Genomic DNA, 24443 nt, shown 5'->3' with positions numbered 1-24443 from the left:
ATGATTATGAAGAAAGGTTCACCTAGACTCCAAAATCTAGACTCCAGTATGATGGAGCCTGTTGCCTAACCTAAAACAGAAAGAAAAAGTAAAATAAAATAACTTACTCAATCAGTTATTAAGCACAAATTATGTGTAAGGTACTATCCTTGGTGATGGATAGAAAAACAAAACCAAAATTCTCTCTTCTCTAAAGGAGCTTACAATTGAGCAAGGAGAGATCAAATGTATGTATATGCACACAAAATAGATAGAAAATAATTTGAGTGGTGAAGGAATTATCACCTGGGTGACAAAGCAAGGCTTAATGTAAGAGATGGCATTTGCTTTGACTCTTGAAGGAAACTGGGTATGCTAAGAGGAAGGAGAACATTATAGGTAGAAGGCCAGACATGAGGCATAGTGTATGCAAAGGTATAGGCATACCATGTCTGCAGGACTGGAAGATATTAGTATGACTTGTACCATGGTAATCATGGAGGTGAGTAATGTGTAATAATCCTGGAAAGGTTGATTAGACCTTGTTGTAAAGAGTTTTAAATTCTAAACAGAGGAGTTTATATTTTTTCCAGGATAAGTTGTTGTAATCTATATGCTAATATTTTATTTAAAATTTTTGCATCTATATTCATTAGAGAAATTGGTCTATAATTTTCTTTCTCCATTTTAACTCTTCCTGGTTTAGGTATCAGCACCATATTTGTATCATAAAAAGAATTTGGTAAGACTCTGTCACCTATTTTCCCAAATAGTCTATATAGTATTGGAATTAATTGCTCTTTAAATGTTTAATAGAATTCACTTGTAAGTCCATCCGGCCCTGGAGATTTTTTCCTAGGAGTCCATCAATGGCTTGTTCAATTTCTTTTTCTGAGATGGGGTTATTTAAGTATTTTACTTCCTCTTCTGTTAATTTGCACAATTTATATTTTTGTAAATATTCATACATTTCACTAAGATTGTAAAATATATTGGCATTCAGTTGGGCAAAATAGTTTTTAATTATTGTTTTAATTTCCTCTTCCTTGGTGGTGGATTCACCCTTTTAATTTTTGATACTGGTAATTTGGTTTCTTTTTCTTTATTTCTTTCTTTTTTAAAATTAAATTAATCAAATATATTTTATTGTTTTTTTTTCATAAAACCAGCTCTTAGTATTATTTATTAGTTGAACAGTTTTCTTAATTTCAATTTGATTAATTTCTTCTTTGGTTTTTAGTATTTTTCATTTGGTGTTTAATTGAATTTTTTAATTTGTTGTTTTTCTAGGTTTTTTTTAGTTGTATGCCCAATTCATTGATCTCCTCTTTTTCTATTTTATTCCTGTAAGTATTTAGAGATATAAAATGTTTTCAAAGAACTACTTTTGCTACATCACATAAGTTTTGGTATGTTGTCTCATTATTGTCATTCTCTTGAATGAAGTTATTGATTGTTTCTATGATTTGTTGTTAGACCCATTCTTTTTTTAGGATTAGATAATTTAGTTTCCAATTATTTTTAGTCTATCTTTCCATGGCCCTTTATTACATATAATTTTTATTGCACCATGATCTGAAAAGGATGCATTTAATATTTTTGGTTTTCTGCATTGGATCGTGAGAGCTTTATGCCCTAGTACACGGTCAATTTTTGTGTATGTGCCATATACTGCTGAGAAAAAAGTATATTCCCTTCTATCCCCATTCAATTTTCTCCAGAGGTCTACCATATCTACCTTTCCTGAAATTTTATTCACCTCCTTAACTTCTTTCTTGTTCATTTTGTGGTTAGATTAATTTATTTCAGAAAAGGGGAGGTTGAGGTTCCCCCACCCCGGTATAGTTTTGCTATCTATTTTTTTTCTGTAACTCTCTGAACTTCTACTCTAAGAATTTGGATGCTATACCATTTGGTGCATATATGTTTAGTAATGATATTACTTCATTGCCTATGGTGCCTTTTAGCAGGATGTGGTTTCCTTACCTTTCTCTTTTGATAAGATATATTTTTGCTTTTGCTTTGTCTGAGATCAGGATTGCTACCCCTGCTTTTTTTTTTACTTCAGCTGAAGCATGACACATTCTACTCCAGCCTTTTACCTTTACCCTGCATGTGTTGCTCTGTTTCAAATGTGTTTCCTGTAAACAAATATTGTAGGAGTATGGTTTTTAATCCATTTTGATATCTGCTTCCATTTTATGGGAGAGTTCATTCCAATCACATTCACAGTTAGGATTACTATCTATGATTTTCTCTCAATCCTATTTCCCCCCTGTTTATGTATTTCTTTCTTTTTTCTCCCTTTCTATCCTCACTAGTTTTTCTTTTGACCACTGCCTCCCTCAGTCCCTCCTCCCTTCTATTAGCCCCCTATTTTTTCTTCCCCTTTACTCTTACTACTTCTTCCCTCCCTTCTATCCCCTCTCCCATTTCTTTCCCCTTTTCCCTCCTACTGTCTACAGGGCAAGTTAGATTTCTATACCTAACTGATTATGTTATTCCCTTCTTGAGCCAAACCTGATGAAAGTAAGGTTCAAACAATGCTCATCTCCCTCTCTTTTTTCCCTCTACTGCAATAGGTTTTTGTACCTTTTTTTGCAGCACAATTTACCATTGTTTGCCTCCTCCTTTCCTTTTCTGTCAGTGCATTTTCTTAGATCAAATTAATCCATTTACTTGGATACATTAAACCCACTTGATTAGATTTTTTTTTATCCTTACATGAAAGTCAACTTATACCCACTTCCTTTAACATGGTGTAATAACAATACAGTTCTCAAGAATTACAAGTGTCATCTTCCCTTGTAGGGATGTAAACAGTTTCCCCTTATTAATAACATGTTGGTTTTTTTTGTTCTGTTTACCTTTTTATGTCACTCTTGAGGCTTGGATTTGAAGATCAAATTTTCTGTTTAACTCTGGTCTTTTTATCAGGAAGGTTTGAAAGTCCCTTATTTCATTGAATGTCTCTCTCATCCCCTGAAAGATTATGCTAATTTTTGTTGGGTAGTTGATCTTTGGTTGTAATCCAAGCTCCTTTGCCTTATGGAATATTGTATTCCATGACCTATGATTTTTAATGTAGAAGCTGCAAGGTCCTTTGTAATACTGACTGTGATTCCATGATATTTAACCTTTCTGGCTGCTTGCAGTATTTTCTCTTTGACCTGGTAATTGTGGAATTTAGCTACTATATTCCTTGGTGTTTTCAATTTGGGATCTCTTTGAGGAGGTGACTGATGGATTCTTTCTATGGCTATTTTACCCTCTGGTTCTAGGACCTCAGGGAAATTTTCCTTTATGATTTCCTGAAAGATACTGTCCTGGCTCCTTTTTCATTGTGATTTTCAGGTAGGCCAATAATTTTTAAATTGTCTCTCCTGGATCTATTTTCCAGGTCAGTTGTTTTGCCAATGAGATATTTTACATTTTCCTCTATTTTTTTCATTCTTTTGTTTCTGTTTGACTGATTCTCACTCTCTCAGAGTCATTAGCTTCCATTTGCCTAATTCTAATTTTTAGCGAATTCTTTTCTTCTATTAGCTTCTGTACCTCCTTCTCCATTTGGCCAATGGTATTTTTAGGGACTTGTTTTCTTCAGTGTACTTTCTTCCAGTTGGTCAATTGTACTTTTTAAGGACTTGTTTTCTACAGTTAATTTTTTGTTCTTCTTTTTTCAAGCTATTGACCCTCTCTTGCATACCTCTCATTTCTTTTCCCAATTTTTCTTCTACCTCTCTCATTTGACTTTTAAAATCCTTCTTGGAAAAAAAAAACCCTTTTTGAGCCACTCTAAGAAGACTTTTTGGGCTTCAGACCAGTTCATATTCCTTTTTTGAGGTTCCAGATGTGTGTTTGTTGACAATGTTGTCTTCTTCAGAATTTCTGCCTTGATATTCACTATTCCTATAATAAGAATCTATAGTATATTTCTTTTTGCTCATGGTCTTTGTTTATTTCCTGGCCTTTAAAGAGGTTGAGCTCTCATACTAGGGATTAGGGTGGCACTGACCCAAGTTTCTTTATTGGGAGCCTGGGGCCTGGTCACTGGGTTTGTGTGCTGGGGCCCCTGATGCTAACAGTTGGAGGCTGTAGGGTTCTGGTGCCTTACCTGGTATTGGGCTGGAATCAGCAACACTGGAACTCTAGGAGAACGATTGGGTACTCTGACCCCTGGAGGTTGCCTTTTCCCCTGAGCTTTTCCACCCTTTCACTTTCTTCAGCTCCTTTCTGATGGATGTTGCAGGATGTTTCTCAGCCTGGGGCCCCTTGGAGTGTTTCTTAGAGTTTTGCTGAGGCACTAGGAGACTTGGTTGTCATAGAATGCTGAGGCAAATGGTGGTTTTTTGAGCTGGTTTCCACTAGTTTCCCTACCTTTAATGAGGCACTCAGGGGTCCTGGTGTTTGTGTTTAACTGCTCCTCCACCTGGGTTTCAGGATCCCCCCTGGTATGCTGACGTGGGGCTTTCTGCTAGCCTACTGGGTAACCTCCCATTCTGCACTGCTCCCTTTCCCCCAGGGCAAAAGGGATCCCTCTAGGTATCCCTCAAGCTACCTGGGCTACAGGACTGCTGCACCACATCTTTCCTCTGGATCAGCTATTCTAGGGTTTCTTCTGGGGTGATATTCTCTGGGCTTTCAGAGGTTAACAAGGGACAGTAAGAGTGACTTACTTCTTATTCCACCATCTTGGCTCCTGGAAGCAGAACCTCAATAAATCCTTTTTAACTTGATGAGTTGGAAGGCAAGGTTCCTACTGAAATAATAACTAAAGGATTTCTCTACCATCTAAAAGGCCATAGTACCTTGGGAGAAGATATCATTGGGTGCGTTCCTTTTTAAAAATTATTTATTTAGTTTAGACATACTTGGTTTCCACTTGTATCTTTGTTGCTTACTGAATTTAACAGAAACTGTATTAATCTAAGTACTAGTTACAAGTCAAACCTTTTGCCTAGTTACCTCACCAATGGGCATTATAATAAAAAAGGACCCATAAAACCCCTCCAAAAATAAGTAAAGTGCTACAGTTTTTAGTCAATAGACCACCACAAGTGCTGCTGACATTAGACATGTGACTGTAGCTTCAGACTTTCTCTAGACATTACACTAGATCTTAATGGCTAGGTATGGAGAAGTAGAAAATAAATGTTCACTTCCATCCAATCACATGCCTAGCAGCTGTTCAATGTAAAGTGACTCAAGGCTATGTTTAACCTCTAGACAATATTTGCCACCCTTATGCACTGTATTGTGGTGAAAGAGACCCTGGAGTTTGAGGAGAATACCTTATTTGAATATCTTGTTAGCTATGGTGACTATGCAATTTGACTCCTTCGACCTTTAATTTTCTTGTTGGTAAAAAGAGGATCTGAATACTTACACTATCTCTCTTCAGTTGTCTTTTCCATAGTTAATGAATATTAAATATAAGAGAATAATAGTAGATTAGCTACTTGTCCTCTATTTATATTCCACCAAAAAGATGAGAATTAGGTAACAGTGATAATAATACTGAAAACAATTCAATTTTTTATTGAGTGACATAAAATTTGCAAAATCACTGTATGTAAGTTAATGTTTTCAAGTTTGCAAAACACTTTATATACATTCTCTTATATGTACCTCACAAGGACCCCAGGAAACAAATATTACAGGCATGTCCCAACTTTAAAGATGTAGACTGATGGACAGAGAAATTAAGAGATTTGTCCATGATCACACAGCTAGTGTCAGAGACTGGATTTGAACCCATGTTTTCCTTGCTTTAAAAATTGAGAGCTCTTGTTAATATATGCATATATTTTATTATTATTATTATTATTATTATTATTATTATTATTATTATTATCATCGCCATTTGTAACTAAGTGGAAAATGGATAAACCAAAAGCAAATTAACATCAAATGGGGTGGAGATAGTGGTAAGAAGCCATCTATCTGGTAGTGGATAGAGAGCTAGTCTTGGAGTAAGGATTCAGGTTGGGATTCAAATCCCAACTTTAAACATGCTTTTTGTGTAATCCTGTGCAAGTCTTAATCCTTCAATTTCCTGGGCAACTTTGAAGACTAGTGCAGAACTGCTATGAGAGAGGGAGTTTCTTCATTAGAGAATTTCCTACATTGTTGAAATGATGAGTCTGTTCCTAGTACTTTCCCACCCCTTAAAAATATTGACTAGGTGGCAGAAAGAAGTTATCTAGAAGAGCACATAATGTTTAGAAATTATCTTCTTTCACCTAGAGTTGATTAAATAAAATTAGAGTTGAAATGCAATAGAATCAGATATTTACTTTTCCATTGATGCAGATACAACTGTGGGTAACTATGATTATCAGTAGGTGTGACCTCTTCATGGGTATGACTTGACTAAGGGCCTAGAATTTTCAACCAAGCACCCAATCAAAAGATTAAATTCCATTAACCTGAAAATGTCAGTGCTAAGTTTGCACCCCCAAATCACAAACACAAATATGTATTGGCAGAAGCTATCAAAGAGTACTTTGATGGAGAGTCACCTTTAATATAACATTTTAAAATGAACCTTCATTAGAAAAATTTATTTGGCAAACTGCAGTCCTGCCACATCTCCCCTAGCAGCTATGATGATTATTACTGCATTAAAAAGTTGGCTGTGAATGACAAATAGATTTGCATACTCAGAAATAATGCAGATGATTCTGTGGATAAGACTTTTTAAATGCATTTGTTGAAAAAGACAGCTTAGAAAAAAATCTGCTTTTTTCATTATAAAAATGTGCAGAACCCAATTCATTGTAACATATTCAGCAGAATTAGTTATTACAAACTCTCAGTTAACTGATCTGTGGGTGGCTTAATGAATCTGATTTCTATCAGGAAACATTTAATTAAAAGATGATTAATAGCCATTGCAACACTATTACAAAGATACAAAAGCTGCCTTGTAACTGCCTCTCAAATTGTTCTAGTTTTTTGGTCATAAAATCATAAAGTTCATTTTAACCATTTAATTGGCAGACCTCATTTAAAAAAATAGTTCCTCTTTAGACTAGTAGACACATGAAAGAGAAAAATAAAGAAAAGAAATCACTCATGGCACTGTGTGCTTGTGATTATGTTATTTTATCTACATGATCTTTTGGGTTTTCACTTTGAAGGAGACAAACAAGTTACCTAGTAGCACAGGGTTCAGAACATTGGACTTGGAGTCAGGAAGACCGTGAATTCCAAATTATCTTAGACACTTATTAGCTATGTGATCTCAGGTGAACCAATTCACTTTGAGCTTACTTTGAAGCTCCTTTGTAGATTATGAAAATGACGATGGCAATGATGGTGATGAAGATGATGATGACAATGACAATGATGGTGATGATGATTATGGTGGTGATGGTAATGATGATGGTGCCAAACTTCCAGGTTGTTTTCAGGATCAAATAAGACAATATATTTAAAGTGCTTTGTAAACCCTAAAGACCTATACAAATGCTGCTGTTGCTGCTATTCTTGTTGCTGCTGTTGCTCTTGTTATTGTTGTGTTTGAACTGAGGCAATGGGTGCAAGTGGCAAGGATAGCTAAACTGGACTGTACTTGTTTGTACTTAGCAATTACTGATTCAGAAACAGTTAAAATCTGGAAGTCTAGTGTCTACGACTAGTTCATCTGGGTATGTGGGGCCTAATAAAGATGCAGAATTACTGATCTTTAAAACCCTATGAAAATGTGTGTGCTTAGGAGGGAAGGGGGTTGAGATTTGGACAGTATAATTATGGTGGAAGGTGCACAAGCCCCTCCTGGCTGGAGTCACACAATAGAGGGAAATCAGAAGTCCTCAAGCCATAATGATGGGAAGCCAAAATCCAGTGTAGGAAAAAAGTATGCTCCCAGATGTTGACTCCATGGAACAAAATCCTGGTTGCTTTTCCTTAGTTACTGTTCTGCATTATTTCTCTGTGTAAAGGAAGCTCATGTCACAGTGGAAGGAGTGCTGAATTTATATTGAGACCGTGGGTTTAGATCTTAGATCTGCCTTTTCATTGCCTATATGAAATTGAGCAAATTATTGTCTCTATGACTCATTTTCCTCATCTGAATCAACCAATCAATCAACACATACTTATTAAGCACCTACTATGTGCCACAGACTGTTATGTGCTTTGTATGTAAGTTAAAAAAAATGAAACAACATGATTCATAAACATCTTATAATCTAAAAGTGGAGGCAATGACTATATATAGCTACATATAAATGTAAAATGAGTGATTTGAATTAGATGACCATTAAGGACCCTTGTAGCTCTCAATCTATGATCCTAGGATCCTAGAATCCTGCTCACAACTGCCAATTTCTGAACTCCTTCCCCCCCAACAGATAAGAATCATCTATAAAAATGACAGATTCCTTATCTCTGTTTTTCTAATAAATCCAGATGAGAATACAGGATGGCTATCTATCTAACTGAATATAAATATATGCAGTCATAGACATATAGCAATAATGAATGTGGAATATGTTAAGAAGTAAAAAATCTAGGCATGTCAACTGAAATTATGGGGATGAATAAAGGGGTATGTGAAGATTTGTACAATTATTTGTTAAACAATTAAACTAAATCCTCACGAGGAGATTTTTTTAATTAATAAATTTATTTATTTCTAGTTTTCAACATTTACTTCCACGAGATTCTGAATTCCAAATTTTCACCTTATCTCACCCTTTCCCCACACCAAGATGGCATGCATTCTGAATACCCCTTCCCCTAATCTGCCTACCCTTCTATGTCTACCCCCCTTCTCTTATCCTCTTCCCCTTCTATTTTCCTGTAGGGCAGAATAGATTTCTGTACCCCATTTCCTATATTTCTTATTTCCCAGTTGAATGGGAAAACATTTTTTTAAACATGTGTTTTTAAAACTTTGGGTTCCAAATTTTCTCCCTTATTCCCTGCCCACCCACCCTCATTGATAAGGCAAGCAACTAAATATAGGTTATACATGTGCAGTTATGCAAAACACTTCCATAGTGGACATACTGTCCATTATGGAAACTACCTCTATCTCCCTTAATCCTATCCCACACCTATATTTATTCTATTCTTTCTTTTGACCCTGTCTCTCCTCAGAAGTATTTGCTTTCGATTACCTCCTTTCCCAATCTGCCCTCCCCTTTATCATCCCCCTACTCTCTTCCCCTCCCTATTTTCCTGTAGGGTAAGACAGATTTCCACACCCAATTGAGTGTGTATGTTATTCTCTCCTTAAGTCAAATCCTATGAGAATAAGATTCACGCATTCCCTCTCACCTTCCCCCATTTCCCCTCCAATGTAAGAACCTTTTCTTTTCTGTTTTTTTTGTGAGATAATTTACCCTGTTCTACCTCTCCTTTTCTCCTCCTAGTATAATAAACTTTCACCCCTTAATTTTATTTTCTAGATATGACCCCTTCATATTCAACTCAACCTGTGCCCTCTATCTATCTATTTACCTATCTATATCTATCTATCTATCTATCTATCTATCTATCTATCTATCTATCTATCAATCTATCTAATTTTTTTCCCTCCAACTGCCCTAATACTGACGAAGGTCTCATGAGTTACAAATATCATCTTTCCATGTAGGAATGTGAACAGTTCAACCTTAATAAGTCTCTTATGATTTCTCTTTCCTGTTTACCTCTTCAATTTCCACTTGAGTCTTGTATTTGAAAGTCAAATTTTCTATTCAGCTCTGGTCTTTTCATCAAAAATGCTAGAAAGTCCTCTATTTCATTGAATGACCATTTTTTACATTGCAGGATTATACTCAGTTTTGCTGAGTAGGTGATTCTTGGTTGTAATCCTATCTCCTTTGCCCTCTGGAATATTATATTCCATGCCCTACGGTCTCTTAATGTAGAAGCTGCTAAATCTTGTGTTAGCTTGATTGTGTTTCCACAATACTTGAATTGTTTCTTTCTGGCTGCTTACAATATTTTCTCCTTGACCTGGGAACTCTGGAATTTGGCTATAATATTCCTAGGAGTTTTCCTTTGGACATCTCTTTCAGGAGGAAATCAGTGGATTATTTCAATTTTAATTTTGCCTTCTGGTTCTAAAATATCAGGGCAGTTTTCCTTGATAATTTCTTGAAAGATGATGTCCAGGCTCTTTTTTTGATCATGGCTTTCAGATAGTCCAATAATTTTTAAATTCTCTCTCCCAGATCTATTTTCTAGGTCAGTTGTTTTTCCAATGAGATATTTCACATTGTTTTCTAATTTATCATTCTTTTGGATTTGTTTTACAGTGTCTTGATTTCTCATAAAGTCATTAGCTTCCAATTGCTCTATTCTAATTTTTAAGGAAGTATTTTTTTTCAGTAATTTTTTGGACTTCCTTTTCCATTTGGCCAATTTTACTTTGTAAAGTATTCTTCTCCTCATTGGCTTTTTGGACATCTTTTGCCATTTGGGTTAGGCTATTTTTTAAGGTGTTATTTTCTTCAGTATTTTTTTGGGTCTCCTTTAGCAAGCTGTTGACTTGTTTTTCATGATTTTCTTGCATCATTCTCAGTTTTTCCTCTACTTCTCTTGCTTGCTTCTCAAAATCCTTTTTGTGCTCTTCCAAGGCCTGGGACTGATTCATATTTTTCTTGGAGGCTTTGGATATAGGAGCTTTGGCTTCATTGTCTTCTTCTGGTTGTATATTTTAATCTTCTTTGTCACCAAAGTAAGATAATGTAGTCTGATTCTTTTCACAAGGTTTGCTCATGATCCCAGTGAACTACTTGAGTTTTAAACTCTTTGTTAAGGTAAGAGTCTGCTTCCAATGTGGAGAATGTATTGTCCCTAGCTTCAGGGGGTTGTACAGCTATTTTCAGAGATACTTCTAGGGACCTGAAAATTTTCAGTTCTTCCAGGGTGCTATGATAAAGGGCAAGGTGTATCCTTTCTACCTCTACCACAAGCTCCACCATGCCAGCACTCCTCCTCGCCCCAGGACCACCCCTCAGAACTGTGACCCAGATTCAAGCACTGGAAAAGCAAGAGATTTCTGCCTCAGTACTGGCAAAGAGATCCCTGCCATCCCCCTCTGATCAGCCACTCGATTCCCCATCAGTCTGTGGGCTGGAAGCTCAGGAAGTAACTGCTGCCTTGGGCTGAGCTCAGACCTTGTGGCTGAGACCTAGCTCCTCTCTCACCGCAGTCACAGACTTTTCCCACTGACCTTCTAAGTTGTCTTTGCCATTCATGGGTTGAGAAGTCTGGAAACCACCACAGCTGGCTGCGATTCAGTCCTCTGAGACTTGCTCGAGGGTCACTGCAGCCTGCACACCTCTGCTGGACTGCGCTTCTCTCCCCACCAGGTGAAATATACCTTTCCAATCAACCATCCAGGCTGTCTTTGGCTGGGGATTTGTTTCACACTGTCTTTTTGTGGGTTCTGCTGCTTTATTATTTCTTTATAGCAATTTTTATAGGTATTTGGAGAGGTTTGGGGGGGAGAGCTCAATCAAGTCACTGCTTTCCCTCTGCCATCTTGGCTCCACCCCCAAAACCAGGAGGAAATATTCTAGCAAAAATGTTTGCTTTAAAAAAGAAGTGTTGTCATATTGTAAGGTGACTTTTAGACACTAGGAAATTATTTTTATTTACATACATAGCTGTCCTTAAGTGATATGAGATATGATAAACTTACAGTTCCATTCAACTTGAATAGTATAAGTAATCTACACTAGAATTAGAAATGAATTAGAAATTAGAATTAGAAATGTGTTTTTGTACATATAGAGAAAACAGCCCATTAGTATTTGTGGGAATCATCAGTTTCCTCCATTTTCTCCCTTTAATGAAAAATCACTAAAAATAGCCTGAGATAACTATACCTCATCAACTATATTAACAAGGATGTTCCCCCCTGATCTTACACAGAAATTTCACCCCCCACAATGCTCCTAGCATGATGACATTTTGCATTATAGGTATCTTTGTGGATGTTTTATCAGTTTTTTTGACAATTTGAACTCAGTCTTGGCCAAAATGTTTATCTCTTACATATTTGTCAAATGTCAAGCAGCATCTTGCATAAACTAGGCACTTTATAACTCTTATGTAATGGGTATCAACAAAGGACTCAAATAAATTCTTTTCTAGGCTGTGTGGTACAGAAGAAGGACAACCTAGTAAGAGAAAAAAAAAGCTTTCGTGTAGAGTGTACACAAAGAGTATATAGTTATTTGGAGGAACCAGTCACTGTTCTTGGCAAATGCTAAAATGAAAAGCCTGGTTGCTCTGGCTGCTGTGTGTTGAGTGTTGTAGAGGCCACAGGATTGTATTGGAGTGTAGAGAAAGATTGAAAGAGGGCTTAGAAGTGAGAGTGGGTTAATATATACCAGAGGAAAGGCACAATAAGACTCAAAAGTGGAAGCAAGAGAGAAGTCAGGTATAGATGCTGACAGTTTACTGAGGGCCTTGATTCTATTCCTTTAGCAGGGATTTCATTAATTTGTAGATTGAGATTTTTCAGGGATTATGACTAAAATTCAGTAAAGAAGTGAAACTTTGTGAATGAGAAACTCTAACTTCTTTTACTAAACAAAAACTAATAACTTATTTTCCCCCTGAATTTAATATATCTGTTAATGTTTTTTTTTTTCATGTTTATTAGTTTCAGTAACATCAGGGGTCTGGTGAACCTTTGAAAAATATGAGCCAGATTCAAATTTTTCCAGGAAATACTTTGGGTTGAGACAAAATGTATCATAGGGATTATTCTTATTATTAAAAGCATGTCTCTCAAATTAAACTCAATCCATCTATCATAGGTCATGTTCTGGCATTTGGGTTAGAATTATTTTGTAAGATTTCTAGGACCCATATCAATAGATTATAATACTCAGAATTCATTCTAAGGGTGCTCAGTATAGATATTCACAGACTGCCAAAATTTTTGTTATAAGATTCCCTTTACCTTTAACCAGGCAGGATGGGAGGAGAGGACATTTAAAAAGTGAAACTAGAGCTAGTATGAGAATATCTCCATCAATCACATTATTCTTTTTATCATATTATGGAGCTCTTCACTCTTAACTTTGAAAAGTAGATGAAAGGGCTTAATTCAATAAACATTTATAGAATATCTACTATATACTACAGTGTGCACACATTTTGAATCTTAAAGAATCTTAAAAATTAGTTGAAGGATGAAGTGTAAACACATAAGTAGAATCCAAGCTAAAATGGTTGAATCAGTTCACAATTCCATCAACAATGCATTAGTGTCCCAATTTTCCCATATCTCCTCCAGCATTAGTCATTTTTTTTCTGTAATGTTAACCAATCTCATAGATGTGATATGGTACTTCAGAATTGTTTTAATTTGCATTTCTCTAATAAAGAGGGATTGAGAGCATTTTATGTGACAATAAATAGCTTCAATTTCTTTTTCTGAAAACTGTTCATATCCTTTGATCAGTTATCAATCAGAGAATTGCATTTATTTTTTATAAATTTCACTCCTTTCCCATATTTGAGAAATTTCCTTTCATATTTGAGAAATGGGGCCTGTATCAGAGAAATTTGCTGTTATCCCCCCTCTATTTCCTGCTTTCCTTTTAATTTGGCCTGCACCTGTTTTGTTTATACCTTTAAGAATTTGGATACTTTGTCTTCCAGTACATATGTATTTTGTACTGATGCTAGTTACTTATCTGCAATACCCTTTAGCAACATATAGTTTCCTTGATTATCTCCTTTAACTCAGTCTATTTTTGTTTTTGCTTTGTCTGAGATCATGATTATTGCTCCTACCTTTTTTTTTTTTAACTCAGCTGAAGCATAATAAATTTTGATCCTTTTTTTTTAATTTCTGTGTGTCATTCTGTTTCAAACATATTTTTGGCAAACAAAATTTTGTTGAATTTTGGTTTCTAATTTATTTTGCTATCTGCTGCAATTTTATGGGTGAGTTCATGCCTTTCACATCCACAGTAATGATTACTAATGGTGTATTTCCCTGTATTCTTTTTTCTTATGTTTATCCCCTTCTCTCTTTCTCTCTGTCTCTCTCTCTCTTTTGTTTTTACCCTGTCACTCATCAAAGGCATGTTTTGCTTCTGACCACAGCATCTTTTAATCTCGCTTCCCTTTCTTTCACTCCACCTTTCTCTTATCCTCTTCTCCTGTCACTTCCCTATGGAGTGAAAAGGATTTCTATATCCAACTGTGTGTGTGTGTTTGTGGGTGTTACTGTGTTTGTGGGTGTCTGTGTGTTTGTGCATCTGTGTGTGCATAACTCTCCTCAATCTATTTTCCAGGTCAGTTATTTTACTGATGAGATATTTCACATTTTCTTTTATTTTTCATTATTTTGACTTTGTTTTATTTTGTTTTTACCTTGATGTCTTGTTCAATTCAAATTTTTAAGGATTCCTTTTCTCCAGTGAGTGTTGTAACTCTTTTCCATGGCTAATTATGCTTTATTAGGAGTTCTTTTCTTTGATTTGTCCAATTCTGTTTATTTTAAGGTGTAATTTTCTTTGGCATTTTATTGTGCCTCTTTTACTAGGCTGTTAATTCTCTTTTCATAATTTTCTTGCATCACTCTCATTCCTTTTCCCAATTTTCTCTCTACACTTTTATTTCTTTTTTAAGCTCTTTCAGGAATTCTTGTTGGGCTTATGTATAAAATGCATTTTTTTTTCTTTGAGGCTTTACTTCTAAATGTTTTCACATTGTTGTCATCTTTGGAGTTTTTGTTTTGATTTCTGTTACCATATTAGCTTTTTATGATATTTTTGTTTGCTTATTTTTCCAGCCTTTTTATTAACTTTGAACTTTATGTTAATATTAGACTCTGCTCATAGAGGCACTGTACTAAATTTCACATGCTTTTGCAAAAAGGTCTGGGGGTCTGTAGTTTTTCAGTGCTTCCAAGTTGGCATGTTCTGGGGAGAGGTGTAGTCACTGCTCTTCTAATCTGTGCTTTGGTCTTTACCCGGAAAGAGCTCCTGTTTCCCTGCAGTCAATAGCACTAATACTCCTCTCTGTCCTGGAATGTCTTTGGACTTAGAGTTCCTAAAGCCACTTCCTCTGCTGCTGCTGTCAGAATGACCTCCCAAGCCCACTCCAGGCTGGCCTTCATCCCAGTCTTGTCTTTGTGCCACAGGGTTCTCTTTCCAACATCCTAAGCTGTCTTGGAATAGAAATAATGTCTCACTTTAACATTTTGTTGCATGTATCACTCCAGAATTTGATTTGATGCATTATTTTAAAGTTGTTTAGAGGGGAATGCTGGAAGAGTTTGGTTAGGTTGCTGTCTGTACCTTACCATCTTCAGAATAAAGGGTTTATATTTCTTTGACAATAAAAAAACAAATATTTTTGATGAGGAGTGACATGATTAATCCTGTAAAAGACAACTTTCATAGCTGTGTGAAGAGTAGATTGGAGAAGATAGAGACTGGAAGACAAGGGAAACTCTTAAGAGGCTCTTCATACCTCTTGATTTGACTAGTCTAGAAGCAATGAAAGCCTAGATGAGAGTAATGACAGTGGGGATATTTAGGAGACACTACATAGATGCCACCACCTTCTCAGTTAAGTTTCAATGTTGGGACAAATTCAGGTACTCATAGATCATTGAGCATTTAACAAAGGAGGTTTACTGTGACCTAAAAGAGCCAGAATTAGAGCCAGTCTACAAAGAGTGCTTGTGGTCACTCATAGACCACAGCACAGGCCAGGAAAGGAATAAGCACCTCACTCTTTATCATACCACCTTGGAAGAACTGAAAATTTACAGGAACCTAGAAGTATATCTGAGAACAACTACACAAAACTTCCAAAACTTGGGACAGTACATTCTCCGCACTGAAAGCAGACCCCTACCTTAACAAAGAGTTTATAACTCAAGTAATTGGCTGGGATCATGAGCAAACCTCACCAAAAAAGTAAGATCATAGAATCTGTCTTTGCTGACAAAGAAGATCAAAACATACAACCAGAAGAAGACAACAAACTCAAAGTTCCTACATCCAAAGTCTCCAAGAAAAATATGAATTGGTCCTAAGCCTTGGAAGAGCTCAAAAAGGGTTTTGAGAAGCAAATAAGAGAAGTAGAGGAGAAACTGGGAAGAAAAATGAAAGTGATGCAAGAAAATCATGAAAAACAAGTCAACAGTTTGCTAAAGGAGATCCAAAAAATACTGAAGAAAATAATATGTGAATTAAGTCAACAACTAAGTATATTTCCCTTAATCCTATCCCACTCCCCTCCTTTATTCTATTCTTTCTTAATTATGACACTACTTATGGTATTGCTAAAAGAAATCAAAGACAGAGGGAATACACACATAGGTGCAAAATATTCTTAGTAGCTCTTTTTGTATTTGCAAAAAAAATCTAGAAAGGAAGGGATGTCATCAATTAAGGAGTGTCTTAATAAGGTATGGTACTGATGAAAAATGAAATGGTCAGAAGTAGGAGAGCATTTTATACAATAACAACTACACTGAATACATAATCTACACTAGAATTAGTAATTATATCTTTTTATGTGGATAGAGAAAATAGTCCATCAGTATTTGTGGGAATAATCACCTTTTTTTTTTCCATTTACTGACTCCAATGAGAAATCACTGAAAGTAGGCTGGGATATCTCTACTCCATCAGCTAGATTAACAAAGATATTTCCCTTAAATATCATATAGGACTTTTTTTTTCCTTCTGATGCTCTTAACATGGTAATAATGTGCATTATATATATTTTTGTACATGTCTAATCAGCATCTTTGACCATAAAACCATTACATTGTGGACCTTGTTAAAATGTCTGTCTTCCATATGTTTGACAAATGTCAAAGAGTACCCTGTACAAAATTTCATGATGAGATCAAAGGAAAGGGAAATACACTTATATCTACATAATATTTATAGAAGCTTTTTCATGTTTGCAAAAACTAGAAATGAAAGGAATGTCATCAATTGAGAAATGTCTCAATAAGTATGGTAAATGAATGTGATGGAGTACACTTATGATATAACAAAATGATGAAATGAGTTATTTTAAAAAGATGTACAAAGACTTATGAATTGATGAAGAGTGAGGTAACTAAAATCAGAAGAATAATTTATATTATATGATCAATATTATAAAATTAACATTTTTGAGGACTTTTGTAAACTAATATAGAATGAAATAATAACTAGGAGCATACTTAATATAATAACAACAGTTCTGTAAAAATAAACAACTATGAAATCTATCAGAACTAGGATAAATGAAATTACCATATGAGATTCCAAAAGGTAATAATAAAATTTTCTATCCATTACACACTCATGAGATAATTAGAGCATAGAATTCAAAATAATGTGTGTCTAATATACATACATACATATGTACATCCATCTATGTATTTTTTTGCACATAGCCATTAAGAAAATCTCTTTTTTAACTATGCATACTTTTAATAACAAATTAATTTCTTTCCTTTTTCAAAGAATTGGTGTGTTGGAAGGGAGAAAAATGAGATTTATTTTAGTTTTTAAATGAAGAGTTGAGGTGCTACAAATGTGAACTGTATGCATTTTTAGATGAGATCACTGTATTACTAGTCTTATTTAACTATCATTTTATTATAAGAAAGCTCTCACAATGTGGGAGCCATCTATAAATGTTGGTAAAGTAAAAACAAAACACATTGATAAAACTTTAAAAATAAATTCTAGTACTCTTATTTCCTTTCCAATTCTTTCCTTTAGTTATTGTTTAGTCATTTAGTCATGTCTGACTCTTCATGATCCCATAGACTATAGCACAATAGACTTTTATATCCTCCATTAACTCTCAAAGTGTGTCCAAATTTATGTTTGTTGTTTCCATTACACTATAAATCCATCTCATACTCTGTTGTCTCCTCCTTTTGCTTTCAATCTTTCCCAACATCAGAGTCTTTTCTAGATTCAGTATTTGCCCTTCCAGTGAAAGTTTGAATTCATTTCTTCAAATATTGACTGATTTGATCTCTTATCTATCCAAAGGACTTTCAAAAGTCTTCTCCAGAACCACAATTAGAAAGTGTTGATTCTGCAGTACTCAGTTTTCCTTAAAGTCAAACTCTCATAGACATACATCACTACTGAATAAAACCACAGCTTTGACTATACAGACCTTTTTCAGCAAGGTGATATCTCTGTTTTTTAGTATGCTGGCCAGATTTGCCATATCTTTCCTTCCAAGGAACAAATATCTTTTCATATAATGGCTGTAGTCATTGTCTGCAGTGATCCTTGAACTTCAGAATATAAAATCTGACACTGCTTCCACTTTTTCTCCCTCTATTTGTTAGAAAGTGATGGGATCAGTTGCCAAGATCTTAGTATTTTTTTTTTTATTTTAAACTTCAGGTCAGCTTTTACACTTTCCTCTTTCATCCTCATTAAGAGACTTCTTAATTCTTCATTTTCTGTTATCAAAGTGGCATATCTGCATATCTGAGATTGTTGGTATTTCTCCCTGGCAACCTTAATTCTGGCTCTTGATTCATCCAGCTTGGCATTTTGCATGTTGCACTATGCATATAAATTAAATAATAGCTTGTACAACTTTTTCAATCTTAAACCACTCAATTGGTTCATGTTCAGTTATAACTGTTGCTTCTTGACTCACATACAGGTTCCTCAGGAGACGAGTAAGATGATCTCATACTCCCATCTCTTTGAGCACCTGCCACATTTTGTTGTGATCCACACAGTCAAAGGCTTTAGTGTAATCAATGAAGCTGAAGTAGATTTTTTTTTTTTTGTTTTGTTATTCTGGAAATCTTTTGCTCTCCATAATCCAGCGAATGTTCGCAATTTGGTCTTTAGTTCCTCTGCCTCTTCAAAAACTGGCCTGTTCTTCTGGTAATTTTTGGCTCACATTTTGCAGAAGCCTCACTTACAAAATCTTAAGCATAACCTTGCTGGCATGTAAAATGAGTGCAATAATTCAGTAATTTGGACATTTCTTGACATTGCACTTCTTTAGGATTGAGATATAAACTGATCTTTTCCAATCCAGTGGCCATTGTTGAGTTTCCTGAATTTGCTGGAATATTGAGTGCAGCATTTTAACAGCATCATCTGTTAGGATTTTAAATAGTTGAAATTCCATAACTTCCACTAGCCTTTTTGCTGGCAATGCTTCCTAAGGCCCATTTGACTTCATTCTCCAGGATGTCTGCCTCTAGATCAGTAACCATACCATTATGGTTATCAGTGATGTTAAGATCTTTCTTGTATGGTTCCTTTGTATATTCTTGCCACCTTTTCTTAATATTTTCTGCTTCTGTTAAGTCCGTAAGAGATCTCTTGTCTTTCCCATTCTATTATTTTCTTCTATTTCTTTACATTGCTCACTTAAGAAAACTTTCTTATCTCTCCTCGTTATTCTCTGGAATTTTGCATTCAGTTGGGTATATCTTTCACTTTATCCTTTCCCTTTTGCTTTCCTTCTTTCCTCAGCTATTTTTGAGATGCCATCATACAGCCATTTTGCTTTCTTGCTCTTCTTTTTTTGGGATTTATTTTTTGTTATTGCTGCTGCCTACTGCACAATATCGCAAACATCTATCCATTGTTCTTAAGGCACTTTGTGTACCAGATCTAATCCCTTCAATCTATTCTTAACTTCCATTTCATATTCATAAAGGACATTATTTGGTGACCTGCCTGGATACAGAGATAGTGTCTGAGGTCAGATTTGAACTCAGGAAGACAAGACTTCCTGATTCCTGACCCAGCACTCTATCCACTGTGTGTTATCTTTCTTCTAGAGATCTCATTTATTTTTTAGTTCCATTTTTAACTCCTGCTTCTTTTCTTCTGAGAATTCCAGTATAGTTTGTGTCAAATATGGAAAGTTTTTGGAGCATTTGTTTTTAGATCATGTGAATTCATGATGTTCTAGGATGTTTTACTCTGTTCGTGTCTTGAGCATCTCTAGCTTCATACTATGTTCTTGAGTTTTCTCATTTTTCATAGCCTTACTTTCTGAATTGATTCCTGTACTGTGTAGTTCTGTAAGGAATTGTGAGTCCAAGTCTTCTTTTATATTGATTTGCAATATCTTGGGTCTCATCAATGATCACAGTGTTTTTCAATACCCTTAGGAGTAGCTCCAGTCAGCACAATAAATCACAGTAGACTATGAAAAGCAAGGACAGTCTGTATATGGACATACTCTGAAATTTAGTCTATGGCGAGGTATTGTATTCAGAATTGACCCTTACTGTTGTCTCCCCACTTCTAGCCCCTTAGACTTTTGACCCTGATTCAAACTAAAAGTAACACATCTTCAGGCTCCAGGCTTTTCGGGCTTGAACCTGAACTGTGGATTGTAAGATTTATATGTTTCCCAAGCATACTTTTTGGACTGAACCTCTTCCCTTGTGGCTAGCTATTTCTTTGTGCAAATAAATCCTGTAAAATGCATTAAACAATTTCCCACCCCTCTTAGATTATTTGCTCATGGCTCAGTCTGATGCTTTTTTGTATTAGTTGGAAGAGTTGTGAAAGAGTTAGCCTGATCTCCTTCCTCTCACTCAATCATTTTTTCCATGGGTACTACATTGATTTCTGTTGCAAGATCTAGTCAACTTCTCCAGCAATTAAACTACTTTTTTTCTTTTTTTATTCTCTATATCTAATAGACTGAAGGCTGAAATGTCAAGCTTTAATGTCTCAATGGCTAATGGCACTATTAAAACCATCATTAAAATTTAGAAGAAGACAGCATTATTAGGGAGTTTGGGGCTCACCTAGTTTGACTCCATTATTTTATAGATTCTAAATCTAATATCCATACCCATGAAGGGACTTTCAAAGGTCACATGTCCACTTAATGTCAAATCTGTTACTAGAACCCAAATCTTTTGCTTCCAAGATAAGTGTTCTTTCTAATGATACTAAGACCTCTGGCATCAGTTTGAGTGTCTGATAATATTTGTTGCTCATTTAAGAATTATGGCTAAAGTCACTCTTCATCTTACCCAAGGTTTAACTCTTAAGGTTGCCCACTTACTACTGTGTTATTTCACTGGGAATACCTCCCATTCTCTTTTATGTCTTTCTGAATGAATAAGTGATTCAGGAAGGGTGGGAGAAGAATTTTCATCCAAATGATGCAGTGTAGTTGAAAATGCTTAACAATATATGGGTATTATGTAATACAGTGGTGGTGATGATGATGATGACAATATGGAATTATTTCAGTCTTTGTTCACTTTGTAAGCCCTATTTGGTCTTACTACAAATATATTAGAAGATAATAGGACCTTGGGATAAAAGATTTACTGATATACTATAAAACTTTGGAAAATAAATGAATTTTGCATCTTTTCTGTAATGACTAAAGAAGATGGGTTAGGGATTTTAGAACATAACAATCAATCACATCAAATAATTATTGGCTTTTTAAAAAGAAACACTCATCTGAACTATATATTTCATTCAGTTGCAACAAATGGTACTCAAATATTTGCATTTAATTTTATACTTTGGAAAAATCAAATAAATGACTAAAACCCAGAATTTCTCGATTAATTGTTTTATTACACAATTTCTTTACATAGATTGATTGTTTCTAAACTAATTTGGGGCACTTTGCTTTTTAGGAAAAGCACAAAAAATCAAATATACTTGATAACATATTTGGCATTAAGTCCATTTACAGTGGGAAATAAGGAAGGAAAAAAAGCATTTATTTAGCATGTATTTGTGCCATGGATTTTTACAAATATATCATTTGATTTTCAGAACAATCTTTGGAGGTAGGTACTATATAACCCTCACTTTAAAGTTGAGGATATTGAGAAAGAAGTTGCATAACATATGCAGGATCACAGAGATAGTAAGTATGTGAGGCCACATTTAAACTCAAGTTTTATAGACTAGTTCCTGTGCTCTATCTACTACTGTGCCACCTAGTTGCTGGGAGAGAGCAAAAGCATATCCTAATAGGAAGGGTGTTGGATTCAGAGTTAGTAGAGTATAAATCCAAGCTTTCACTATTATCACCACCATGGGCAAGTTGTTTAAGTTGTCTGAGTCTTACTCTTCCAATTTCCAAAATGATTTTAAAATTAGCACATACCCAGGCAAGGAACAAATGAGTTGATGTATTTCAATAATTTACAAAACTTCAAATACCATATAAAAGTTAACTAATTATATGCTGTATATAACAAAATAGAGGAATGTTAGTGAAATTAATTTTACAAATGTAAACTTTTATTAAAGCTAAATGTATCAAGGATAGTATCTCATACTAAAATGTAAATTAAACTTTCTAATAATTAATTAATTTTGAAATCCACTTTATAACTTCATTGGGCAAAAATTAAAAGCCAAATAAACTTCATTACTTGAATACAATTTATTTTTCTTCTACTCTTTGCATGACACCATCATGAAAGTACTGCTTTGCTGTTTTATATGGCTTCTTAGATTGTGTGTGAAAGTAATATAGGCCCTCAAAGTTTCTACCATGCTAGAAACACTGAGTATGGTTTTGATTATAGTTTACATATCTAATCTAAGGCCATCCTAGTTAAGTATGGAGAGATACATCTGATGGTTCGTTGTTGGTAGGTAAAGATTCCTTTAGTCATGCTAACCAAGAAATATACAAACAAACATTAAAAATGGTTCTCATTCTTTATTCTAGTTTCCAATTCTTTTTAGATTACAATAGTCACATAGAAGGAAGCAAAAAATATGATAGAGTTCTTAGACTGTCTATAATTAATAATTTAATAATTCATGTTCTATATCTAATAGTTTTATCCAAAGACCACTGGAAGAACTGAATCATGTGAACATTTTTTGTTATGAAAGGAAATAGAACAGATAAGGATGATGTAGCTAAATGGAAAGATGATTCACAGACACCCTTGGTGAGGCAAATAAAAGGATTTGTAGCATTGCCTTTATTGTTCACTCAAAAGCAGTAGAAAAATGTTTTCATGAGATATTTGAAAATTGTTCTTGGTAATTCTTATAAAGACATAAACAAAATGGCCACTGAAACAATCATTTCACAGAGTGTTGAAAAATGGAGGAATTCTATAAAGAAATGAACAAATTCTTCTCTAAGTTAAGCCAATTGAGACCTTAATCTTTAGTGACTTCAAAGCAAAAATATGTCCTCTCTCTCTCTGTATAGCAAATATCTATTGGAAAATATGTTTCAAGACAGAAATAAAAAAGGTCAATGACTTTTTACTTACTCATAAATATCACACTTGCATATCATGGACACTTTTTAAAGTTTTTTTTGGTTGCTTTTTTTGGGGGTGAGACAATTGGAGTTAAGTGACTTGTCCAGTGTCACGCAACTAGTAAGTGTTATGTGTCTGAGGCTGGATTTGAATTCTGGTCCTCCTGATTCCAGGGCCAGTGCTCTATCCACTGTGCCACCCAGCTGTTCCCGTGGACACTTTTCTAAAGGTGTTATTAAATATCATACACAGTGCTCATACAACATCAAAAATGAAATTGAAAATTACTCATTGACAATGAATAATTAACTATGAATGTGAGTCATTTTTTACTCAGGTGTTCAACTAGTTAGAACAAAGATAAAAATTAACATCAAATTAAAAGAACAAATAAGAGCAGATGACATGATGTGTACAATTACAACAGATTCAATATGACCTATTCAAGCAAGCTGTTGATTCTGAAAAATGGAAGATAAAGTTAAATACATAGATTTTAATTATCACTGTTTCCTGCAGAAACATAAGCAATGTTTCACAGTTGCCATACTAAAGCCAAAAGAGCCTAGATCTGCTCTTACCAATTAAAAAAAAAGACATTCTTGCAGGTGAAGAGGTATAGCCATAAGGTAAAATTCAACACTAGATTAAAGCATGAACTCATTGTGTTTATTAAAAACACAGAAAGGTGTAGGAAAAACTAAGGTTTTTTTTAAAGTAGTAATATGAAGTGAAGGGGAAAACATGTTTGTACTAATCATGGTGTTTGACTGAACTAAACCCAAGAGCATTACAAATGAAGCTGTAAGGACAACAAATACATTGGAAATTGAAGAGGTTTGTAAATACTTTTCAAATGATCTATTCTCATCTCTGATAACAGAAGAATGACCATTTTCAAACTCCAACACATCAGGAATTGGGAATTATAGTCAGGAATCAGAATCACAGATCATACAGTGACAGATAGTGATAGTTGGAAAGATTTCAGAGGCCTTCTATTTCAAACCACATGTGAAAGGAATCCCCAACATACTGTACTGACTAAAGCTCCTTGAACCTTCTCTTGAATATTCCTAAGGAAAGAGAAATCACCAACTCTTGAAGGGCTGTGTTCTTCAACTTGTGAGCAGTTTGAATTTTATTCAGTTTATACTGACATTAAGGTTAAAAGTGTATCTTTGCAACTTCTGTCTTTGGCTCTCAATTTCATTTTTTTTTTTGGTCCAAACAGAAC

The sequence above is a fragment of the Vombatus ursinus genome, unplaced genomic scaffold, assembly GCF_900497805.2.
Source record: "Vombatus ursinus unplaced genomic scaffold, bare-nosed wombat genome assembly UNPS02009835.1, whole genome shotgun sequence".
In the NCBI taxonomy this organism is placed as follows: domain Eukaryota; kingdom Metazoa; phylum Chordata; class Mammalia; order Diprotodontia; family Vombatidae; genus Vombatus; species Vombatus ursinus.
The sequence above is the reverse complement of the archived record's forward strand: the minus strand, read 5'-3'. Positions refer to the sequence as shown.